A 20,817-nucleotide genomic window follows, 5' to 3' on the forward strand; every position below is an offset into this window, starting at 1 on the left:
GAAAACTAGATAGAAGGTAACAGAGGACAATCTGACTTTGGGTGATGGGTATGCAACATAATTGAATGACAAGATAACCTGGACTTGTTATCTTTGAATATATGTATCCTGATTTATTGATGTTGCCCCATTAAAAAATAAAATTATTTAAAAGTAAAAAAAAAAAAAAGTTTTTGCTCAGCAAGAGAAACTGACAACAAAATAAATAGACAGCCAACTAAATGGGAAATGATATTTTCAAACAACAGTTCAGATAAGGGCCTAATATCCAAAATATACAAAGAACTTATAAAATTCAACAACAAACTAACAAACAATCCAGTAAAAAAATGGGAAGAGGACATGAACACACACTTCTCCCAGGAAGAAATACAAATGGCCAACAGATATATGAAAAGATGCTCATCTTCATTAGTTATTAGAGAAATGCAAATCAAAACTACAATGCGATACCACCTCACACCTGTTAGATTAGCTATTATCAACAAGACAGGTAATAGCAAATGTTGGAGAGGCTGTGGAGAAAAAGGAACCCTCATTCACTGTTGGTGGGACTGTAAAGTACTGCAACCATTATGGAAGAAAGTATGGTGGTTCCTCAAAAAACTGAAAATAGAACTACCTTATGACCCAGCAATCCCTCTACTGGGTATATACCCCCAAAACTCAGAAACATTGATACGTAAAGACACATGTAGCCCCATGTTCATTGCAGCATTGTTCACAGTGGCTAAGAAATGGAAACAACCAAAAAGCCCTTCAATAGAAGACTGGATAAAGAATATGTGGCACATATACACTATGGAATACTACTCAGCCATAAGAAATGATGACATGGGATCATTTACAACAAAATGGTGGGATCTTGATAACATTATACGGAGTGAAATTAGTAAATCAGAAAAAAACAAGAACTACATGATTCTATACATTGGTGGGACATAAAAACGAGACTAAGAGACATGGACAGGAGTGTGGTGGTTACTGGGGATGGGGGGAGGGGGGGCGCCGGAGGGAAGGAGGAGAGGGGGAGCGGGAGGGGTACAAAGAAAACTAGATAAAAGGTGACAGAGGACAATCTGACTTTGGGTGATGGGTATGCAACATAAGTGAATGACAAGATAATCTGGACATGTTTTCTTTGAATATATGTACCCTGATTTATTGATGTTACCCCATTAACATTAATAAAAATTTATATATATATAAAAAGAAATCCTAGTGGGAGGAGAATATCTCTTTCTATGTATAAATAAACCAGTCTCTCAGAAAAATTCTCATTGGCCCTGATTTTGTAACAATGACCTTTTTTTTTCATGGGGATAGGGTACCACAATTAGCTGGAATGGATCACAGAAGAAAATCTGTGGTGGGAGGAGGGGTAGGGTAGCTATTTATCAGAGGGAAAACAAAAAAATTACTCCAGTGGCTACATTGAAGGGTGGCTGGAAAACTAGCAATACTTCCCCAAATTTTCTTTTGAAATGCATTTACTAAGCTTCTACTTTGTGCTAAGTAGTGAACAGACTAAAGTGCCCGTTCTCATGCAGTTTATATTCTATTTCAATAATCTTCACCAAGATTAGAAAGCCTAAGAACTAAATGCAAAGTAACTCTTAATGGGATCTTGTATTTTTTTAAAAAAAAAACTGTAAAGGACATTTTAGAAAAAATTGAGGAAATGTGAACATGGGTTGTATATTAGATGAGTATCACAACCTTGTTAAATAATTTCTGACATATGTTTTATAGTTGTGGGAGAATATCCTTGTTCTCAAGAGACACATACCAAAGTAGTCAAAGCCAAAGGATCATGATTCCTGCAACAAATTCTCAAATGGCTCAGCAAATAATAAAATGTGCATGTGTGAGAGTGTGTGTTCTTCATTAGCAAGTCATCCCTGCACCACCTCAAAGAAACGTACAGTCCAAGTAAGTCGCATTAGATTTTCTATAGAAACCCCAGTCAAAGCAAGTCTTTTAGCCCCTTCCTAAGTGATAAAACCCTACATAGAAATCTTAGGGTACCCAGTCTCCATTACTGTGAGAATTTAGTGAAATCTAGTTACTTTAAACAGATTTAATCCTGATAACTTCTACGTCTGGTTTACATTATCCTTGCCTCAATACTAGATAGGGGACAAGGTGCCATGTAGGAGGCCCTGTATGTATTCCAGAGCATCTACATTGGATTTTAAAACATTATCAAACCACAAAACAAGCCACCTTTTCCTCCCACAACAGCTCTCTGTTTTTATTAAATCTAAAGAGAGCATAACACCTCTGCCTCAGTTACTATTGCCGCATGGTAATTCACATCACACACAGGTTTGTTCTCCTACCATCCGGAGGGCAGACATCTCAAGGTGTTGGCAGAACTGCATTTTCTCTGGAGGTTTCAGGAGCTTTTTCTGTTGCTAGAAGCCACCTGCACTCTTTGCTTTAGGACACTTGCTCGTGTCACTCTAACCTCTTGCTGCTGCATATTCACAGCTCCTGCGACTCTGATCTGCCTTCCTATGATGACATCAGTTTTACTTGCATAATCTAGGATATTCTACTCACCTCAATTGAGCTCCTTAATTTAAGCACGTCTGCATTGTTCATTTTGCCATGTCAGGTAACATTCACAGTTCCAGGGGTTAAGAACATGGTCATCTTGGAGAGTGGAAGGTGTTTTCAGAGCACCACTACCTGTTATAAGTGTAAGTCCAGGAAGGAAGAGACAGGGAGGTAAAGGATATGGAACTGTCTGCTACTGAACAGGGCGACTTTGAGTTTGAGGGGAGGAGAGAGGCACCCCAGAGGAGAGGTATGGGGGTGGCTTAGAGATCACTCGCTGTTTAAATGCATCTCATCCCTTGGTCCCCCTAACAGAAGCTGCCTTTCAATCCTCTAAAATACCCCTACAAGTTAGATACACACTTCGTTCGCAACTCCTTAAAAAATACCACCACCAGCCTGAGCGTGTTTCACGTATAGAAATAAATGGCTGAGGTGGGTAGAGAAAAGAAGGAGGAAAAAGTGTGTCTTCTGGGGAGGGAAGGTGTCCTCTGAGTCATCCCTTGATCCTTCCCCTCGTAAAGTCATGTCCCTCCAGGGTTCCCTAGTCTGGGCACCCCCAGCACTATTATTACTGTGTCCTGCCCTTCAGAAACCACAACATGAGACAACCAAGATCATATTTCCTGCCCCAGATTCACTTCATAGCCTGAGTCATCTGACCTTGCGAGTGGAAACAAAGACCCCACCCAACCTTGCTCAGGATCCTTCTGACTGACCTTAGCTCCTTCTCTCTGCCCCTCATCCCCCAACACCAGGGTGAGGTCCGGAACCAGTCTAGCCCCAGGAGGTAATGAACTTTCTAGGAGCTGGAAGTTCTAGTCTCCCCACCTCCAGCACTACCACCCTGAGACAGTTTCAATTGACCTCACCTCCCCAAGACAAAATATCCCGGGACTGAGTCTGTGACTCTGGAGAAATCAGGCAAAAAACAAGAGTGAAGCCCATCCTCAGAGCCCAAAACCGGGCCTGGAAGAAGTGTGGGTCAGGAGTCTCGGTTGGAGGTCATCTGTTCTGAATTTGGGAGTGTTTGCTTTGTCAGCAAGATAGGAGATTTAACCTTAGCCATGCCCCTGCTCAGACATGAACTTGAACAAATTACCTTACCTCCCTGAACCTCAATGTTTTTTCATTTGTATAATAATGATAAAAATAATGGTGATACCCTTTTAATCTTTAGGAATAAAGATAAATTTTCAGTTATTCTGATTATTTCTGGGAGTGCATGTGGGTGCACTTCCTTACCAGGAAAATCTTTCAAAGAGCTGAACCTGGACATACAAACAGTCCAGAAAGTGGTGCAAAACCAATATTTTCCCCACTTCTAGCCATACCCTGAATGAAAATCTTAGGTTCCTTCTCTCTCTGACCTCCCTTCCTTCCCCTCACCCGACTCCCCACAGTGTCATCTCTCTTTCCTGGGACTAGAGCGAAACCCAGAAGGAGTACAGTAAGGCTCTGTCTCCACGGGGAGGGGCAATCACATGGGTCAGCCTCAGTCTTCACTGAATCTCAGATAAGGAGACATGAATGTAATTCAGATTCTCACAACAGAGAATGGAGCATCTAGAAGAAAAACAGTCTCTAGACAGCTCAATTCCCTACCAATGGAAAAGGACAGAGAGTGGGAAAGATAGAGGGTAAAAAGGAAAGAAAATTCCATCCCACTGTAAATATAAATTATCAGAAAACATCTTGAACTTCAGGACATTTTGTAACAATGTGAAGGCAAACACTTATCAATTCCATCTTGGGTCCACTTCTAAGGACTTTGGTGTACATTAGATCCACCCAGATAATCCAGGAAAATCTCTTGATCTTAAAGTTAGCTGATTAAGAACCTTAACTCCAACCTGAGTTCTAGATTAAAACTTTGAGAAAGTGGATGCAGAATTAACAAGAATAGGCCTGCCTGACCAGGCAGTGGTGCAGTAAATAGAGTGTCACACTGGGATGCAGAGGACTCAGGTTCAAGACCCTGAGGTCGCCAGCTTGAGCGCAGGTTCATCTGGTTTGAGCAAAGCGCACCAGCTTGGACCCAAGGTCACTGGCTTGAGCAGGGGGTTACTCTTTCTGCGGTAGTCCCACGGTCAAGGCACATATGAGAAAGCAATCAATGAACTAAAGTGCTGCAATGAAAAATTGATGCTTATCATCTCTCTCCCTTCCTGTCTGTCTGTCCCTATCTGCCCCTCTCTCTGACTCTGTCAAAAAAAAAAAAAAAGAGTAGGCCTATGCATCCACTAACTCCTAAGTTACCTAACTTCTAACTCCTGATCCTCTTCATTACTATGAATTATTTCCTCCTTTTATTAACTATTAATCTTTTGCTGAAGAGCTTTTATTTTCTCAGGTGATACTATTAGATACCTAATTTCAACAGTTTAGTCTCGATTTACTTAAAAAACTTAATATCATCAATTAGCAAAAACTAAAAATACAAAACCCTCAATGTTCTTTTTCTACAACTCTATGTCCAAATCAGTCAACATACACAGACAAAGGGAAAAGTCTGGAATCTTCAGTGTGCTGGCTGCTCTGGCCTGAAAAAGCCCCACACTCTAGGAGACGTGCCCATGGTGCCGCCTCAGCAGGAACCAAAATGGTGTCTCATTATTTACTCACACCATACTCAATGTGCAAAGAAAATATAGTGGGTTTTTAATTTCATTATAAATCATTAATTGGCCTTCAGATTAGTTGAATCCAGAAACTCATTCCAATGCAACTGAAACAGTCCCTCTAGTTAAATGTTCTGTTTAAGCAAAATGCTTAATTTCTCAGATGTTTTTTTCTTTGAACAACCACCCCTAGCTTTTCTCCAAGGCCATGTCTAAAGGACTGAGATCAAAATCATGACCTCACAGAGGGGGCAAAGTCATGTGTTTTGCTTCCTCATTGGTCTCTTCTGTGGAGTAGTCGGGTGGGCCTGCTGCTGGGGCTAAGAATGGCTGAGATGTGGCTGGCCAAGACGCAGCTGGCCCTGGGGGGCCTCCGGCCGGTGCCCACGGTCCCCACTTTCAAAAGCCTCTGTGCTGACTGGAGGCCTGTCAGCCCACTTCTGTAGCAGTTTCCTATTGCTATTGCAGTAAATTAACTGAGATTCTTCCTGTCAAATTTCTCCTTTCCTCATACTCCAGCCTCCAAAACCCATAGGCTGGGGACTAAATCAAAACTATATTTTAACCATCAAAACTGACCATTATCTTGTTGTTCTAATGGCTAGGTGCCCTTCATCTGAAGCCTCAAACTCCACTGCTTGCTTTCCTGGGTGCCAAGTCTCCAGGGTAACAACACTTACAGGCTATAGAAATGCACCTGAAAATATTTCTAAAGAGTACCTCAATTTCCCCATGCAGAAATATGTATAAACTGAAGAGGGGAGGTAGGACAAGGACTTCTAACAACAAGTTATATGAGAGTCTGCATTCTGATCTCTGAACATGAAAACGACTCCACAGATGAGATTAGGCGCCTTCAGGGTGGTATGGCTGTGGACAAAAAAACACACTCATAAACACAGACAACAGCATGGTGATTATGAGAGGGAAAGGGGGTAGGGCAGGTAGGAGAGAAACTTTCTTCAAATGGTATATCACGTGGTTTTCACAACAGGGCCCAGATGTGGGGCAGGTGGCGATGGGGCACTGAGTTACAGGCTGTGAGAGTGTTAGAAACTGTTAGGCCTCTTGTTGCTACTCTTGCTGACACTTACAAATTGACTAAAACCCCCCAGCACAACCTGTTGCTGGATCATTAAGTTTCTGAATTCTTTTTGCTGAATATACTTGTACTTCAATTTAATAGCAAAGGAGCTTTCCTCTGAGACATAGTGAGATAACAGAATTTGGTCCATTATTGAAAATCCAATTCAAAGTCCCATCATTCACTGAGTCAAATGACCTTCTTATGTAAAGGGCTTTCAACAGAGCTGTGCACATTTTAATTATGGGAGCACTGGGAGAGTTTGGTACAATGGTCTCTACTTAGAAACTTGGAGTACTACAGGCCAGAGTCAAAAGACAGAAGGCAAGGAATGTGAAGACATACACACAGGCTTTCCGTGGAAGAATCATTTATGGTAGGTCACACCCCAAGCCATCAGATATGGGAGAACTTGGGGACACTCCGTTCAATTCTGTTTTTAAGGAAAAAAAGAAAAAAGATGTTTGAGCCTTAACAGCGCAGTGGGGTCAGCTTCTTAAAGCTAGGTTGCTAAGAACAGGGCCTTGCCAAGGGGAGGTCCCCAAGGAGTGCTCACAATTCATGACTTCACTGCTTTGTTCCATCTGTTGTCTTTCTAGTACAATGTGGAATCTGTCACACAGGATTGTTTAAAAGTTCACTGAGCTTAATGCTGTGGGGATACGCCCATGACAGACTGGCAAGGGGAAAAAAGCGGCTTACAATACAGTGTCTTCTACATAATTCTTATCTTGTTACAAGGATGCCTGTACATATGCTTTGTATATGTGAGTATGATGTTAAGAGAAAAGACACAAGAATCTTAAAGTGTAAGGCCCAGGAATGACCTTTGATGTGTTTTCATCTATTTCTTTTGTATTTTCTAGTTCTTTTTACAATCAATATACGTTGCATTTATTAGCATAAAAATAAAGATTAATTAAGACAAAATGACATGTAATCTTCTTGCTAGAGAAAACAAAATTTAAATTCTATCTCCAACTCCTTTAGTATATGAATCTATCCTCCAATGTATTAAAACCAAACTATATAGAAAAAAAGGGGACAAAGATTCTTGGATAAACTTCCAGGAACTCTGGTAACAAAAGGCTTAGAGCGGCTGCAGAGCTTGGCAGATCCTGAAAGTCTTGGAGTTGCTGAGAACCATTTTGCTGAGAACCTGCTCTTCCCTCTTTGGGGTATAGAGAACGCTCATCCAGAGCCCTTTGCTAGGTCTAGATCAGGGGTCCCCAAACTTTTTACACAGGGGGCCAGTTCACTGTCCCTCAGACCGTTGGAGAGCCAGACTATAAAAAAAAATAACTATGAACAAATCCCCATGCACACTGCACATATCTTATTTTAAAGTAAAAAAACAAAACAGGAACAAATACAATATTTAAAATAAAGAACAAGTAAATTTAAATCAACAAACTGACCAGTATTTCAATGGGAACTATGGGTCTGCTTTTGGCTAATGAGATGGTCAATGTCCAGTTCCATATTTGTCACTGCTAGCCATAACAAGTGATATGTCGTTCTTCCAGAGCCATGACGCCTGCATCCCGCATCACCGGAAGTAGTACTGTACAGGAGCGATGCCGCGCTTTGCCGTGCCGCCACATACAGTACTCCAGGAGCACAGGGCATGGATGCATCCTGTGCTCCTCTCACTGACCACCAATGAAAGAGGTGCCCCTTCCAGAAGTGCAGCGGGGGCCGGATAAATGGCCTCAGGGGGTCACATGCGGACCACAGGCCATAGTTTGGGGACCCCTGGTCTAGATGACCTACAAGATTTGACCACAGGATGAGGGAGCTGAGACCTTGGGCTGAACTGGTTGGGTCTTTCAGTTGTCAGGTGTGAAGCAAGGAGAGTGAAGTCACAGCCTGTGTTTGCCCAGCTCGGCCAGTTCTGTTTGGCAGGTGGGTGTGGAGGACGGAATGTCCACTGCAGCTGTGAGCACAGCAAGCCCAGCCAGGCACAGGCGGCTCCCACAGCTGTCTCCTCTGGGAGGACAACAGCCTGCCCAGTGCCAGGCTGTCAGAATGGTGTCCCACCCCCACTCCGGCTCCAGGGACTATAGGGTAATGAAGAGAGCACAACAGAACTTAAGTGGCTGACTTTGACTCTGTTACCCCTAGCTGTGCGACTTTGGGCAATCACTTAGCTTCCTGAACTTATCTGTACAAGCAGAAGGAAATAACAAGGATCTGATTGAGTTGTGAGTCTTAAATGAGAACATACATATTAAAGACACTCTGCATTGTATAGCTGTAAACACAGGTTTGTCATAAGGAGATGGAGTCTAACCTTTTTCCCATCATGGCAGGACCTGGGAGACAAGAGCCATGGTCTTCAGCCACTGTCCCTCCTTTCCCATCTCATCTGCCGCCCTCTCCAACACACGCTTCCTTCTAGCACACCATCCACTGTACACGCCCCTCACCCAATGATAATGATGGTCTGATAGTTGTGGAGGAAGTTCAAACGGATAAAGACACCAAACTGAGTTGCAACACAGCCATCCTAATCCCTGGCAGAGAGTGAGTGTCCAAAAACTCCCTACTCACATGAGGAGGGCATGAGAGGGCTGTGGGACAGGAGGGTTTGGAAGAGGACACTTGAAGAATATGCTTGTTGGGGACTCCCACCCTCCCTAAAGAGGAAGAATAGAGGTGGGGTCCACCTTCAACTCAGTTTAAGAGAGCAGAACTTTAAGGAGATCACTGACACGAACATGAATTCCCTCTAGTCTGAGGACAGGGGCAGAGTGGGTGGGTGTCAGACTCCAGATGAAAACTCTAAGGGTGAAGGAAGGCCGGAGGGAGCATGCTGACAAGTGGGCAGCGAGCCTGCACTGGAAGAGGCCTGCCCTCCCAGCGTCTGTCGGGGCAACTGTGTCTGGAAGTTTCCCAAGATCTGCTCTGGGTTGGGCAAAAGGGGTTGTGAGGGGCTTTGAGCTGCTGTTGCCCTGAAAGCTAGAGGTGGCCTGCTGGTATCCCGGGGTCCGGGGAGTACGGACTAGAGCTGCTTCTGCCCAAGTCACAGCAACTGCAGGCAAAACTCCCTGGGAACGATGGGGTGAAACGGGGATTTCTGAAGAACCCACAGAAGCACACTGGGGAGAACAAGTCAGCATCTCTCAGCCCAGAGAGCTCAGGCCAGCTAAGGAGAGTGAGTGCCAGGAGCATGAGAACTTTCCTGCCCCCTCATCTCCCTCCCTGTGAGGTCAGGAACAAGCTGGGGGGGGGGGGAGGTGAGCAAGAAAGCTGACCTCACCCCCGACCCAGCCATGCAGACTTCTTGACTGCAGTCAGTGCCCCTGAACAGTGATAGAAGTTTAAAGTGTTGACCATTATATGAGAGTCTACATTCTGATCTCTGAACAGGAAAACGACTCCACAGATGAGATTAGGCATCTTCAGGGTGGTATGGCTGTGGACAAAAAAAAAACACTCATAAACACAGACAACAGCATGGTGATTATGAGAGGGAAAGGGGGTAGGGCAGGTAGGAGAGGGTACAGAGAGATCAATGGTGATGGAAGGAGACTTGACTTGGGTGGTGAACACAGTATAATATACAGAGGATGTATCATAGAATTGTACACCTGAACTTATATACTTTGATTAATCAATGTCACTCCAATATATTCAATTAAGAAATAAAAATAAATAAATATTGACATAGAGTACAAAAAAAGAGAAAAGAAAAGGACTCTACAACTTCGCATTGCGTCAGAATGACCAGGAACATCTTTCATTCAGACACATGGATCAGTGGGAGAAAAAACAAAGCAAATTTGGGATCACACCCAAGAATTTGTTTCTCCGATGCATCAATGTACTAACTACACATTTGCAGCACTACTGAGCACTGAAGCAAGCCCTATTCTAAACACTTTTTAAAAATGTATTGATTTTAGAGAGAGAGGAAGGGAGAGAGAGAAAGGGCTGTTCCACTTACTGGTATTTATGCATTCCTTAGCTGACTTCTGTATGTGACCTGGCCGTGGATCCAACCTGCAAACTTGGCGTGTTGGGCTGAAGCTCTGAGCCAACTGAGCCACCCAGCCAGGGCCAGGCACTTTACTTTTATTAATCATTTAAGTCTTACAACAAACATATTATGTATTATCCCCCAGTGGCTGATGAGGAAACCGAGGCACAGAGAAGTTAGGGAACTTGTCCAAAATTCTCCGAGGTTGGGTTCTAACCCAGATTCATCCTTCAAGCTCTGGCTACAGCTCTCCCTCCTGAGCCACTCGCTGTCTTTGATCTTTCCAGGCTCCCACAGTAAATCACTCCTCACACTGAATTGCAGTTGTGTTGGTGTTCATTGTCCTCAGTTATGGAGTTCTTTGGGACGGGGGTGATAGCTCTCATTTTTTATGGGCAGGACCAAACTCCAAGCATGCTGCTTCAGCTCTTGCCTGCCCTCCTGACCGCTCATGAGCTCTGCCCCTACACGCTCATGTTTTCCTTGGGCCCAGCTGGTCCTTTGGGGCTTGGGGACGGACGACTGAAGGCAAGGACAAGTTGTAGCAGAAGCAGCTGGAAAGCTAATCCCTAGGAACATTTTTCAGGGAGATTGGAAGAGTCACGGGACAACTGTGGGTGTGAAGCAGAGAAGAGAGAAGAGGGTTTTTAAAAGTAAGGGCCAGAATCCCACTTAGGGGTGTTTAAGAATCACAAGTACATATTGGCTTGAAATGACATTTTTGGTGACTGGACTGTGGTTGTTGTTGTGGCGGTGGTTCATTTTATTTTATTTGTTTACAATACTGCTGTGAGGCTGAACTACATCTTGGCTTCCCAGTCTGGCGAATATCTACATTCTAGAACTTAGTGCCTGACACACAGTAGGTGTTTGGTAAATGATCAGTAAGTTAAACTTCAAGTTAACTGCAAAGTTCACTGGAACTCATAGCCAGCTGCCTGTGTCTGAGGGACAACGTGCTGGAGGGGGGGCTGGCCAAACAGTCACACACAGAAGCACCGACGGGGAGCTTTCAGACAACTTGACCTCATCTCTAAACCCCTCAAAAATCTGGCATGTGGTTCATGGTTAGGGTGGGGCAGCTGACAAGAGGCTGGACTGGTGCTCAAAATGTCAGAGCTTGGGCAGAATGGCTGCAAATCAAGCCCCAGGCCTGGGGATCAAATGAACAGTTGCCTCTCTGAGTGGTGTGAGTCAGAGGACAGCGTGTGAGATTTCACCTCTCAGAATCCTAGCTTTGTCTATCACCTCGACTTGGCTAGGAGGTGTCCTTCCAGCCCTTTTTGATTAACCATTTTCTACTTTGAGGTGACCTTTGACAATACCTACTCTTTGAAATGGTCTGCCCGAAGGATTTCAAAAAGTCAACATCTTGCATTGGGTATTTTATAAATGGGCCCTTCTTTTCTACATGTGGAGCCCAGCTGGGTGGAGGTATTTTGCCAGAGAAGCCAGCCTTGAAATACCCATATAACACATAATCAATTCAAGACCAGTCCTCGTATTCTTCCTACTTCCTCAGGGGGATTTCCCAGACATTGTGGAAACAGAGGTAGTGTTCAGAGGGGTCGATGCCCTTCCCACTGGGAGGTCAGTTCAAAGTCTTATCACTACCAACCTTCAAAATAAGGCCGAGAAAAGGAGTTCTCTTCAATTACAGCTGGACTGTTGTGGCCCAAGAAGAAATGTGTACTCACCTGCAATCACTAACAAGGACCAGAACTGGTATCCTCAGACATCTTCAGTCTTATGGGTTTTCAGCATAGCCTTGAAGATAATGGCTAAAAGGCCTCTGTCCTCAAGATATCAACTTCTAACTAGACTCGTCCTGTGGCATTGCTAGTGTGAAGGAAGAAATGCCTTGAGGTGGAAAAGCCCATCGGACAAGCCAGAGAAGAAGAAAGACCTCAGGCTGTCCCTGATGCCACTTGGGAACAATTTCTTCTCTTCTGCACATTTTCAAGAATTCTAGGACAGTGACCTTCATTCTTTTAACCAGGCTAGCAAGAGATTCTTTGCAAACACAAACAACAAATGAATATTGTCGTAAAAACCATTTGCTGACTTTTGTCAAATGGGTTTTAATGTTTGATACAAATGATAAAAACAGGGACGCTGTTTTCCAACTTGGTAGAGTTTCAGTAGGAGTTTTAAATCTACATTAGTTTTTCTTAATGCAACATGGTACTTTTTGAGGCAGAGATTAAACGAATACCTGCTGAGATGGATATTTACAAAGTATGGCAGCCATCCCAGGCCTGCGGAGAGCCTGATGTCACCTTAAGGGAAATCAACATAACCCCGAGAATCACATCTCGGTTCTCTTTTTCGTTATATAAATCACCTGTCAGTCCTGTAGAGCCAGAAAGCATCTGCTGCCCAGAGGGAAGGAGACAGTGAACCACCTGTGGCCAGAGACATAGGGCTCTGAACAACAAATACCAAAAGGTTCTCTAGGGACACACTGGGCCAACTTTTCACGTTCCTAACCAGCACGCAAAATGGTAAGTATGACACATGCTTCAACGTGGCGCTCAGCAGGAAAGCAAGGAAAGGCTGGGGGAAAACACACGCTCAATCAGATGCGCAGTCAGCCTGGTGTGGGTACAACAGGCATCTGGAGCTAACCTCCCCGGGACCCGGCCCCTAGCACAGTTCCGTGCTTGGGAGCCACGGGTGAGCACAGACGTGTGCACTGAAGCACCTTGGCTGAGCGCAGCACTGAATGAGGAGTGAGTGGGGCTGTCATCTTTCAGAAAACTGCTGAAGCCAGAGCAGAATCAGGACCAGCCAGAGAGAACCATCTCAGGGGACGATCAAACCATACAAGATGCGTCTCCAACAGCGACACCGTGTGGCAGCGATAAGCAACTGCGAGAGTTATCTGATCAGGCTCGTTTCCTGCTCATCTCAACCGCGCAGGACTGAATCCCTTTGACCTTTTTAAATGAGGCCATGGGATCATTCACCGCATGCCCCGCGCTTACGTTTATTCCCATCTCTCTCACATTTTTTAGTGTGTAAGCATGTGAATGGCTTTTTAGCTGTACTGGTCACTTAGACTGAATTTCTGGTCTTTCAATAAATCAGGGCTATCCTCAAATGGCACCATTTTTAGAGAGGGTCTCATGGAAGCTCTTTGGGGCAGCCACTAGCAACAGGATACAACACTTCTGGAAAAATACAGTTCCTCCCCTGACTTGTAGTAAAGGACCCAATGTCCCCTGGATCCCACCGGCTGCTAGAATCGTATCAGATCCCTTCTCTTCAGTCCAGTGACCACCTACATGGCCTGAGATGGCAAGAAACCAGGGTTTCTAAGTCTGCGCTTTGGCTCAAGGTCCTTGTCTTTATTTCCAGGAGTCTCAGGACTGCCATTGCCGTTGCCACTCTCTCGTGTCTTACCTGTGTGTTGTGAGTCTGTACTCCCTGTGCAGAGAGGGGAGCCAGCTGCTCCTGGTTCACCTGGGGACTGGGAATCTGTTTTCAGTCAGACAAGCATGAAGACAAATGTCACATACCTTTCTTACCTAAAGTGGCAGAAAATGACCTAAGAAGAGATCAAGTAGATTGGACTAACCTTTGGTGTTCTTATACAGTACTTCTTAGTCATACAGGCGGCTGCCACTTAAAGATGAGGCTTACATGGGAAGAAGGAAGGGGATTTATTGTGCAAATCAAATGGAAAGCTACCTGAAGGAAGATGTAGGCAATGCTCCACCATTTGCCTCCCAGCCTCCAGTCACAGACCCATAACTTTCCACTCCATCCATCTCGGTGTGTCTTGCCTTTCATTCAAAACTGCAGTCTGACTTGTGGTGGCACCGTGGATGAAGTGTCAACCTAGAATGCTGAGGTCACAGGTTCAAGGCCCTGGACTTGCCAGACCAAGGCAGGTCAAGGCATATTTGAGGAGCAATTATGTGACGCTTCCTGCTCCTCCCCAATCCTCCTGTCTTTTTCTCTCTCTCTCCTCTCTAAAAATCAAATTTCTAAAAAATCTTTAAAAAACAGTGCAAAGTCCCTGTGCATTCCAGGATTGTTGGCTGTGCCAGAAGACTGTGAATGAATATAAGATTCTTCAGACCTTGACGCCTGTCTTAGCTTGGATTGCCCAGAAAGTAGAATCTGAGGCAGAGGGCTTATATGCTTTAAAAACTGTGTTAGGGAATATAATCCCCTAAAAATTACAGGGAGAAGGAAGAACAACCAGAGAAGGAAGGATGGCAGTCAGTGAGCTGCCTACTTCTACTAACTGCAAATGGTAGCATTCATTAAAAATTTATTTAACATTCATTAATCCTGATATTAAGCATGAAACAATAAAGTCAGTCCCTGTCTTCACAGAGAAATTGTATAAATGGCATCTAAATTTTGCTTGTGCTGAGTAGGAAAGGAAAAAATTTACCCATTAGCTCTTGCCTCCCATTGGTCAAAGGCTGGCCCCACAGGGCACTGACTCCCTTACACTTCCAGCTTGTACATGTATGGGCACAGGGGTCTCATGGAGGCATCAACAGGAGTATCCTGATTGAAGGTGAAGTCTAAGTGACCCTCATGCACACAGGCAAAGCTCTGTTGGACCTGTAGAGTCAACTGGAGCCCAAGTAACATGGTGCTGGACAAGAGACAGGTAAGAACAAGAAGCTTTGAAACACCAGCCATGAGAAGAGTTAAGAAGGACAGGATAGCCTGACCAGGCGGTGGCGTAGTGGATAGAGCGTTGGACTGAGATGCTGAGGACCCAGGTTCGAGACCCCGAGGTCACCAGCTTGAACCCGGGCTCATCTGGTTTGAGCAAAAGCTCACCGGCTTGGATCTAAGGTCTCTGGCTTGAGCAAGGGATCACTCGGTCTGCTAAAGGCCCACAGTCAAGGCACATATGAGAAAGCAATCAATGAACAACTAAGGTGTCTCAATGCACAACGAGAAACTAATGATTGTTGCTTCTCATCTCTCCGTTCCTGTCTGTCTGTCCCTGTCTCTGACTCTCTGTCTCTGTAAAAAAAAAAAAAAAAGAAAGGATGGCAGCACTGTCTCCCACTCCAGATCAGAACATTGAGAACTATGTGTCTTGGTGGCAGCCAGCACGGTGAAAGAGCAGACTCTTAAAGACACGGAAGTGACAGCACGCAGGTACCAAGTCTGGAAAGTGAATGAGATTTCACAGGCTTGCAGGCTTCTAAAATCATTCTATGATCTGATTCATAATCCATGTCCTCCATTATTGTGAGACCCAGAAAAACCACAATGTCCTCTCCTCCCTGGGGGCAATGGACAGAGAAGCCTTACAGGTTGGCAGCCCAAGTTCAAGTCCCAGGTCTGCCACCTACTGACTTTATGACCATCTGCAAGATTCCTAAACTCCCTCCCTCAGCCTCAGTTTCTTCATATGTGAAAGGGGAAGTTATGATATTAAATTAGATACTTCAATGTAATGTTTAGTCCATCATCTGGCACACAACAAATTCTCCATAAATAGAAGCTTCTGTGGTGATTATGCCATCAAACTCTGTGCCTCGTGGAGTATTATGTTTCTATGGGGACAATTAGGACAGTGTGACACTCTGAGAGGGTTCTAAAGCCTTAAATATATCATCAGCTGCTTCTATTTTAATACCCTTCTGAGCAAATAGAAACCTTGGCAAAAGCAAAATGACCTGTAGCAGAAATAAAATCAAATAGTTAAATTAGCATTACATTTTTTCATCTTGACTTCAGGGCACAAGTGCCCCTCGACGCCCTATGGGTGAGTCGGTTCTGGCAGAAGGGAAAGAAATCCGTCCTGAGAGCGAATCTGCGGTTCTTTCCCCACTAATCCTTTTCATTCTCCCTCAGCGTCCAGCCTCGAAGACGATGCTGTGCCCGGCTACATAGGCTTTATGAAAACGGTCTCATGTCTTAACTTTTCACAAGTAGATAGATTGTTCCCACTCTGCCTTGCTTTCCTATGCTTGGGACACTTGTGATAGCTTTTATTTCTTGCTCTCAGTGATAGATGCATGACATCTATCACTTATCACTGATGAATTCGTCACTTCATTAGGCCCCCAGATGTTTACAAAGTCCTAAATTTGTGCCAGGCCCTGCATCAGCCTTAGGAAAGTGCAGAGGCAGATTAAAGTCTGTTGAGGCCCCAGGCACAGAAGAAAATATGGGGCCCCTTTAAAAAAAGAGAGACAGAGAAAATAAAAATACATGTTAATCCTATTTTTTAAATAAATAAAAAATATTATGTACTATTAATGTTAAAATTGCACATATGAAACCAAACTTGGTGTCACTAGAAAAAAAGTGTAAAGTTGGGGTTTTGCGGGGCCCTTCAGAGGTTGGGGCCCAGGGTGCATGCCTGATGAGCCTGTCATTAAATCGCCTCTGGGAAGGTGGGTCTCTAGACTTTTTAGACAGAGAAACATATCACAGGACAGGTGAGCACTGAAGTTCGGGCATTTCTACAATAGATACCACTTATCAAGCCCATGTGCCTGCTACCAGCTACAGACTTGGTGCCTACCCACAGTGAGATTCAGATCTGGAGGGAGAGACTGAGGAATACAGATGATTACACACAAGGAGACTGACGCAGGATGGGAGACCACGCCCTACCCCCTTTCCGTGTCTATTCCAGGAATCCACACCAGGCTGCAGTGCAGTTGAAGCCACTTGACCTCAACTCTGCTCTCCCCCTCCCCCTGCAAATCAATCTTCCAGTTTCTGGGTATTGGTTCAGACCATTCATTTCTCTCACTTCAGTGAGACTTTTGTTTTGTTAAATAGGGTATCAATTTTTTTAAGAGTTGATGAGCATTCCTTTATAAAATACCTTCCTATCTAGCTAAAAACCACCAACTTGGATACTAAAATGTCTCAGAGTCCGGGGCCATAGGTTTAGAAATATGGGTAAGTTTCCCTCAGCCCATAAAAGGCCTACCTAGCAAATTTGCAGCCCTAAACTGTCTTCACAGGTGATGACAGTGGGAAAGCCCACTTACTTTGGGGAGATCCCCCCCACCCCATGCCCTGGCTATATCAGTCTAAGTGATACTCACACAGTTGTTGAGATGAAGGGTGTATCTCTAGCTCCCTAAAGGATCAATTAGTACCAAAAAGAATGAACAGCTCTTTTTTTAATTTTATAAATTTTTATTGCTATATTATATAAAGAAAATTACACAAATTCTAAAGATATTATACTCATAATGAATTATCTCAAAAGAACACCTCTTTCCTATGACAACTAAAAGCTATGTTTTTTTGTTTAATAGGTTTTATGGTCTAATTGCTTGACTTAGAAGAAATTCACTGCACCCAGCCCAGAGTTTTGTTATGGTGCCATCCCCAGTGTGAATGAAGCCAAGGTGACTCCAGTATGCTCTTCCTGTGGCATTTGGGTCTCAACTCCACAGAACAGAAGGTGCAGGCATGGCACAGTGTGAGCCCACAGGTGGAAGAGAAGCCATTTCCCAGAGGTAACATGGACCGCAGAGGGAACACCTTTGTATCGAGCAGCAATAAACTGTTGACAGCTTCGGCTTCTCAACAGCCCATTGCACTGGGTTTCATCAACAGCATGTTCAAGAGCCTACCACTTATATGGTTGAAAACTGTTGAAAGCATTAGAATGATCTCTTTCCCTACGTTTTACTATGCCCCAAAAGGTTCCAAAGAATGACCACTAAGTGGCGCCTTCTCCAGAGGACTCTGAAAGAAGTGACAGCCAGTGGCTGAGGAGAGGGCATGTGGCGAGGAGATGGGGGCAGCAGAAGAACCATTTTCCTGGGACACTGGAACAGTCTACACCCACAGAGACTTTCTCCCTTTGACGATCATTTAAAACCCAATCTCCGCTTAGCCTTTTGTGCCTACCCTACGGGCCTCATTTGGTATTTGTTACCTACTTTCTCATAGGCCATATCATCAAACTTGCCCTGGCACTCGATGGCCATCTAAGGTTCAGACAAAATAATTTATGCCACAGACATCTTAAACATCAACTTGGTGCAGACACTGGGTGAGGAGCTAGGACTACAGAGACAGATGTGTCTGGGATAGCTGACTGACCACCAGGTTTGTGCCATTCTCCCTCTCCCTGCCCCGAGAACTGGCTTCCCACCTGGAACCACATCTTCCCATCCCCTTTGCATTTAGATGGGGCCATGTGACCATTTCTCAACAATGGAAGGTGAGCAGAAGTAATACATGTCATTGCTGAGCAAAGTGTTAAGAAGTGTGTCTTCTTCCCCTTCTCTTCCCTCATCCACAGGCCAGATACAGAAGATCCAAGAATTCTCTAGACTTAAGCATGGAAAAGCTGCAAAACAGAATCAGAATCCCTGAATTACCAGGTATCTCTGTATTGGCCTGTTGTGTGATTGGGAAACAAATATCTATTATGTTAAACTACTAAAACATGAGAGATTATTTGTTACAGCAGCTAGCGTTTCTCCAGCTTTTACAATGAACAAGGCCTAGTGTCTATCCCTGAGACACTAATGTACCGGGATGTTTAGACTTGAGTTCCAGAAACCTTTTCCCAACAGTGGGGTGAGAATACACTGAGTGAGTCCACTTCAGAAAGAAGATAGGTATGTAAAATAATAATAAAAACAATAATAATAATAAGTCCCAGCTATTGTTTTCGTTTTTGCACGCCCAACATTTATTCCATCTTCTTCTTGTAACACCCTAATTTTCTTTCATTTTTATGTAGTTTAAGTGGGACTGATTCACTGTAGCTCTAAAGATTGGTCTGAACAGTCAGAACCAATCAAAGTATACCGAGCTTTTTCCAGAAGAGTTAGAGAAAGAGACATTCGCATTCCTGGCTGGGTTACTGAGAGGATAGATCATGGGACAGGAGCTCAAGGCAGCCATCTTTCCTCTGTCAGAAGAAAAACTGCTGACAGCGGAACGGATGAGGAGGAAGTTAAGCATTCAAACAACTGGCCAATAGACCGGTCTCTCCCAATTATGAGAGGGACTCCCTGGAAGAGAGAACACAAGTGTCCTAGCCCACTCTCTTTGTTAATATGCTCATAACTCACCTCCTAGTAAATGATTAACAAGAGTTCAAAAAGGAAAGTTCTTATCTATGGAATGCTCTTAGCAGGATGTTCCCGGTTTCAGATTGCTTATGGTAAACAATTCTAGAATCTATGGATATTTGAGGCACGGCTCCCTGAAAAATGCCATATAAGCTAGTAATAGTTAATAGTTGTGCTATAAAATGGAGATATTCATAATATCAGTGCTCCCTGCACTGTCAGATGAGTGCAGACATTATTTAGAGACCTCACCTGATTGCTCTGAGCCAGGAAGCATGACTTACTCAGGGAGAAAGGACCCGGGGAGCCGCATGGGACAGCCCACACCTCTCTCTGTATTCAGTTATCTATTGCTGTGTAACAAATTCCCTCAAAATATAGTGGTTTCAAACTACGTAGTTTTATTACCTCATGTTCTCTATGGATTACTAATTTGGACAAGATGAAGCACGGTCAAGATGTCTGCTCCATAATGTCTTGTGGGGGCCCAGGGGACACCTGGGGGACCCAGTGGCTAGGGCCAGATCTCCTGGGGCCACGCACACGGCTGGAGACCCATGCTGCTTGGATGCTCAGCAGGCACCAAGGCTGGAGTTCCTTTCCACGGCTTGTAGGCTTCCTCATGGCATAGTGGCTGGATTCCAAGAAAGCAACCAAAGATGAACAGGCGGAAGCCTATGGCCTCTTATTACCGAGACTCAAAAGTTATACAGCGTCACTTCATCACATCTGCATGCCCAAGCACATGCAATGGAAGGGAATCTAGGCCCCCCTCCCAGAGGGGAGGAGTGAGAATGTCACATTATACAGGTGGAATGGGAGATCTTTCTGTGGCTGGCCATCCTGGAAAATGTAATTTGCCTCACACTGCTTTGCATATGTTGTTTGATCACTTATATCTTTTAAATCACTAGTAAAGATCACTAGTAAAAGTGAGATGTCTGATTTGACAGAAGAAATTAGAGCTAGAAGCCACGATGCCCATGTCTGTGCTCTATACAGGTATTTGGTTCTGCTTGAAGCCAACATCATTCTTGCACTGCCCAACTGCATGAGTCAATAATGTCCTCTATTTTTACTTAAGCCAGTTTTTTTTCTTTTGCTTATAATTAAAACATTTCAAAATTACATAGTACATATATATTATTTGTCACCTTATTAGGTGATATTTTAGGTGGCTTATAAAAATATACACATACTTCATAACAAGATTAGAACATTAAATATAAACTAAAAAAGAAAATAGAACCAAGAGAAAACAGCAATAGGAAAAAATCTACACCAAGGATGGGGTTAGCTTTCCCAATTCATGCTAGGAGATCGTGAACAACACTTAATTCCAATCAGAGAAATGAGCTAAGAAATTTCTGAAATAACCCACGCAGGGCTGGGTGGGCCCAAAAAAGATTTATTGTCTTACTAAATGTGAGGAATAAGGGGATCCTACATTTATGGCTTAGGTGATTGGGGAAGACAGAAGTACAACTTGTTGAGATAAGTTTTGGGGGGATTATTTGGAAATAA

At 44.0% G+C, this 20,817-nt stretch overlaps 1 long non-coding RNA gene and 1 pseudogene across 2 annotated transcripts in view; one reads left to right on the plus strand and one right to left on the minus strand.

Moving 5' to 3' along the window:
* Positions 1–2,470, minus strand: part of LOC136309177 (uncharacterized) — a 146,878-nt gene extending 144,408 nt beyond the window's left edge. For both annotated transcript variants that reach the window (XR_010726252.1, XR_010726251.1), the window contains exon 1: positions 2,343–2,470. This is a non-coding gene — a long non-coding RNA (uncharacterized lncRNA). The remainder of the gene's footprint in view (positions 1–2,342) is intronic.
* A 17,800-nt stretch (positions 2,471–20,270) lies between these two features.
* Positions 20,271–20,817, plus strand: part of LOC136309351 (protein SETSIP-like) — a 61,729-nt pseudogene continuing 61,182 nt past the window's right edge.

This window comes from Saccopteryx bilineata, chromosome 6 (assembly GCF_036850765.1).
Source record: "Saccopteryx bilineata isolate mSacBil1 chromosome 6, mSacBil1_pri_phased_curated, whole genome shotgun sequence".
NCBI lineage: Eukaryota > Metazoa > Chordata > Mammalia > Chiroptera > Emballonuridae > Saccopteryx > Saccopteryx bilineata.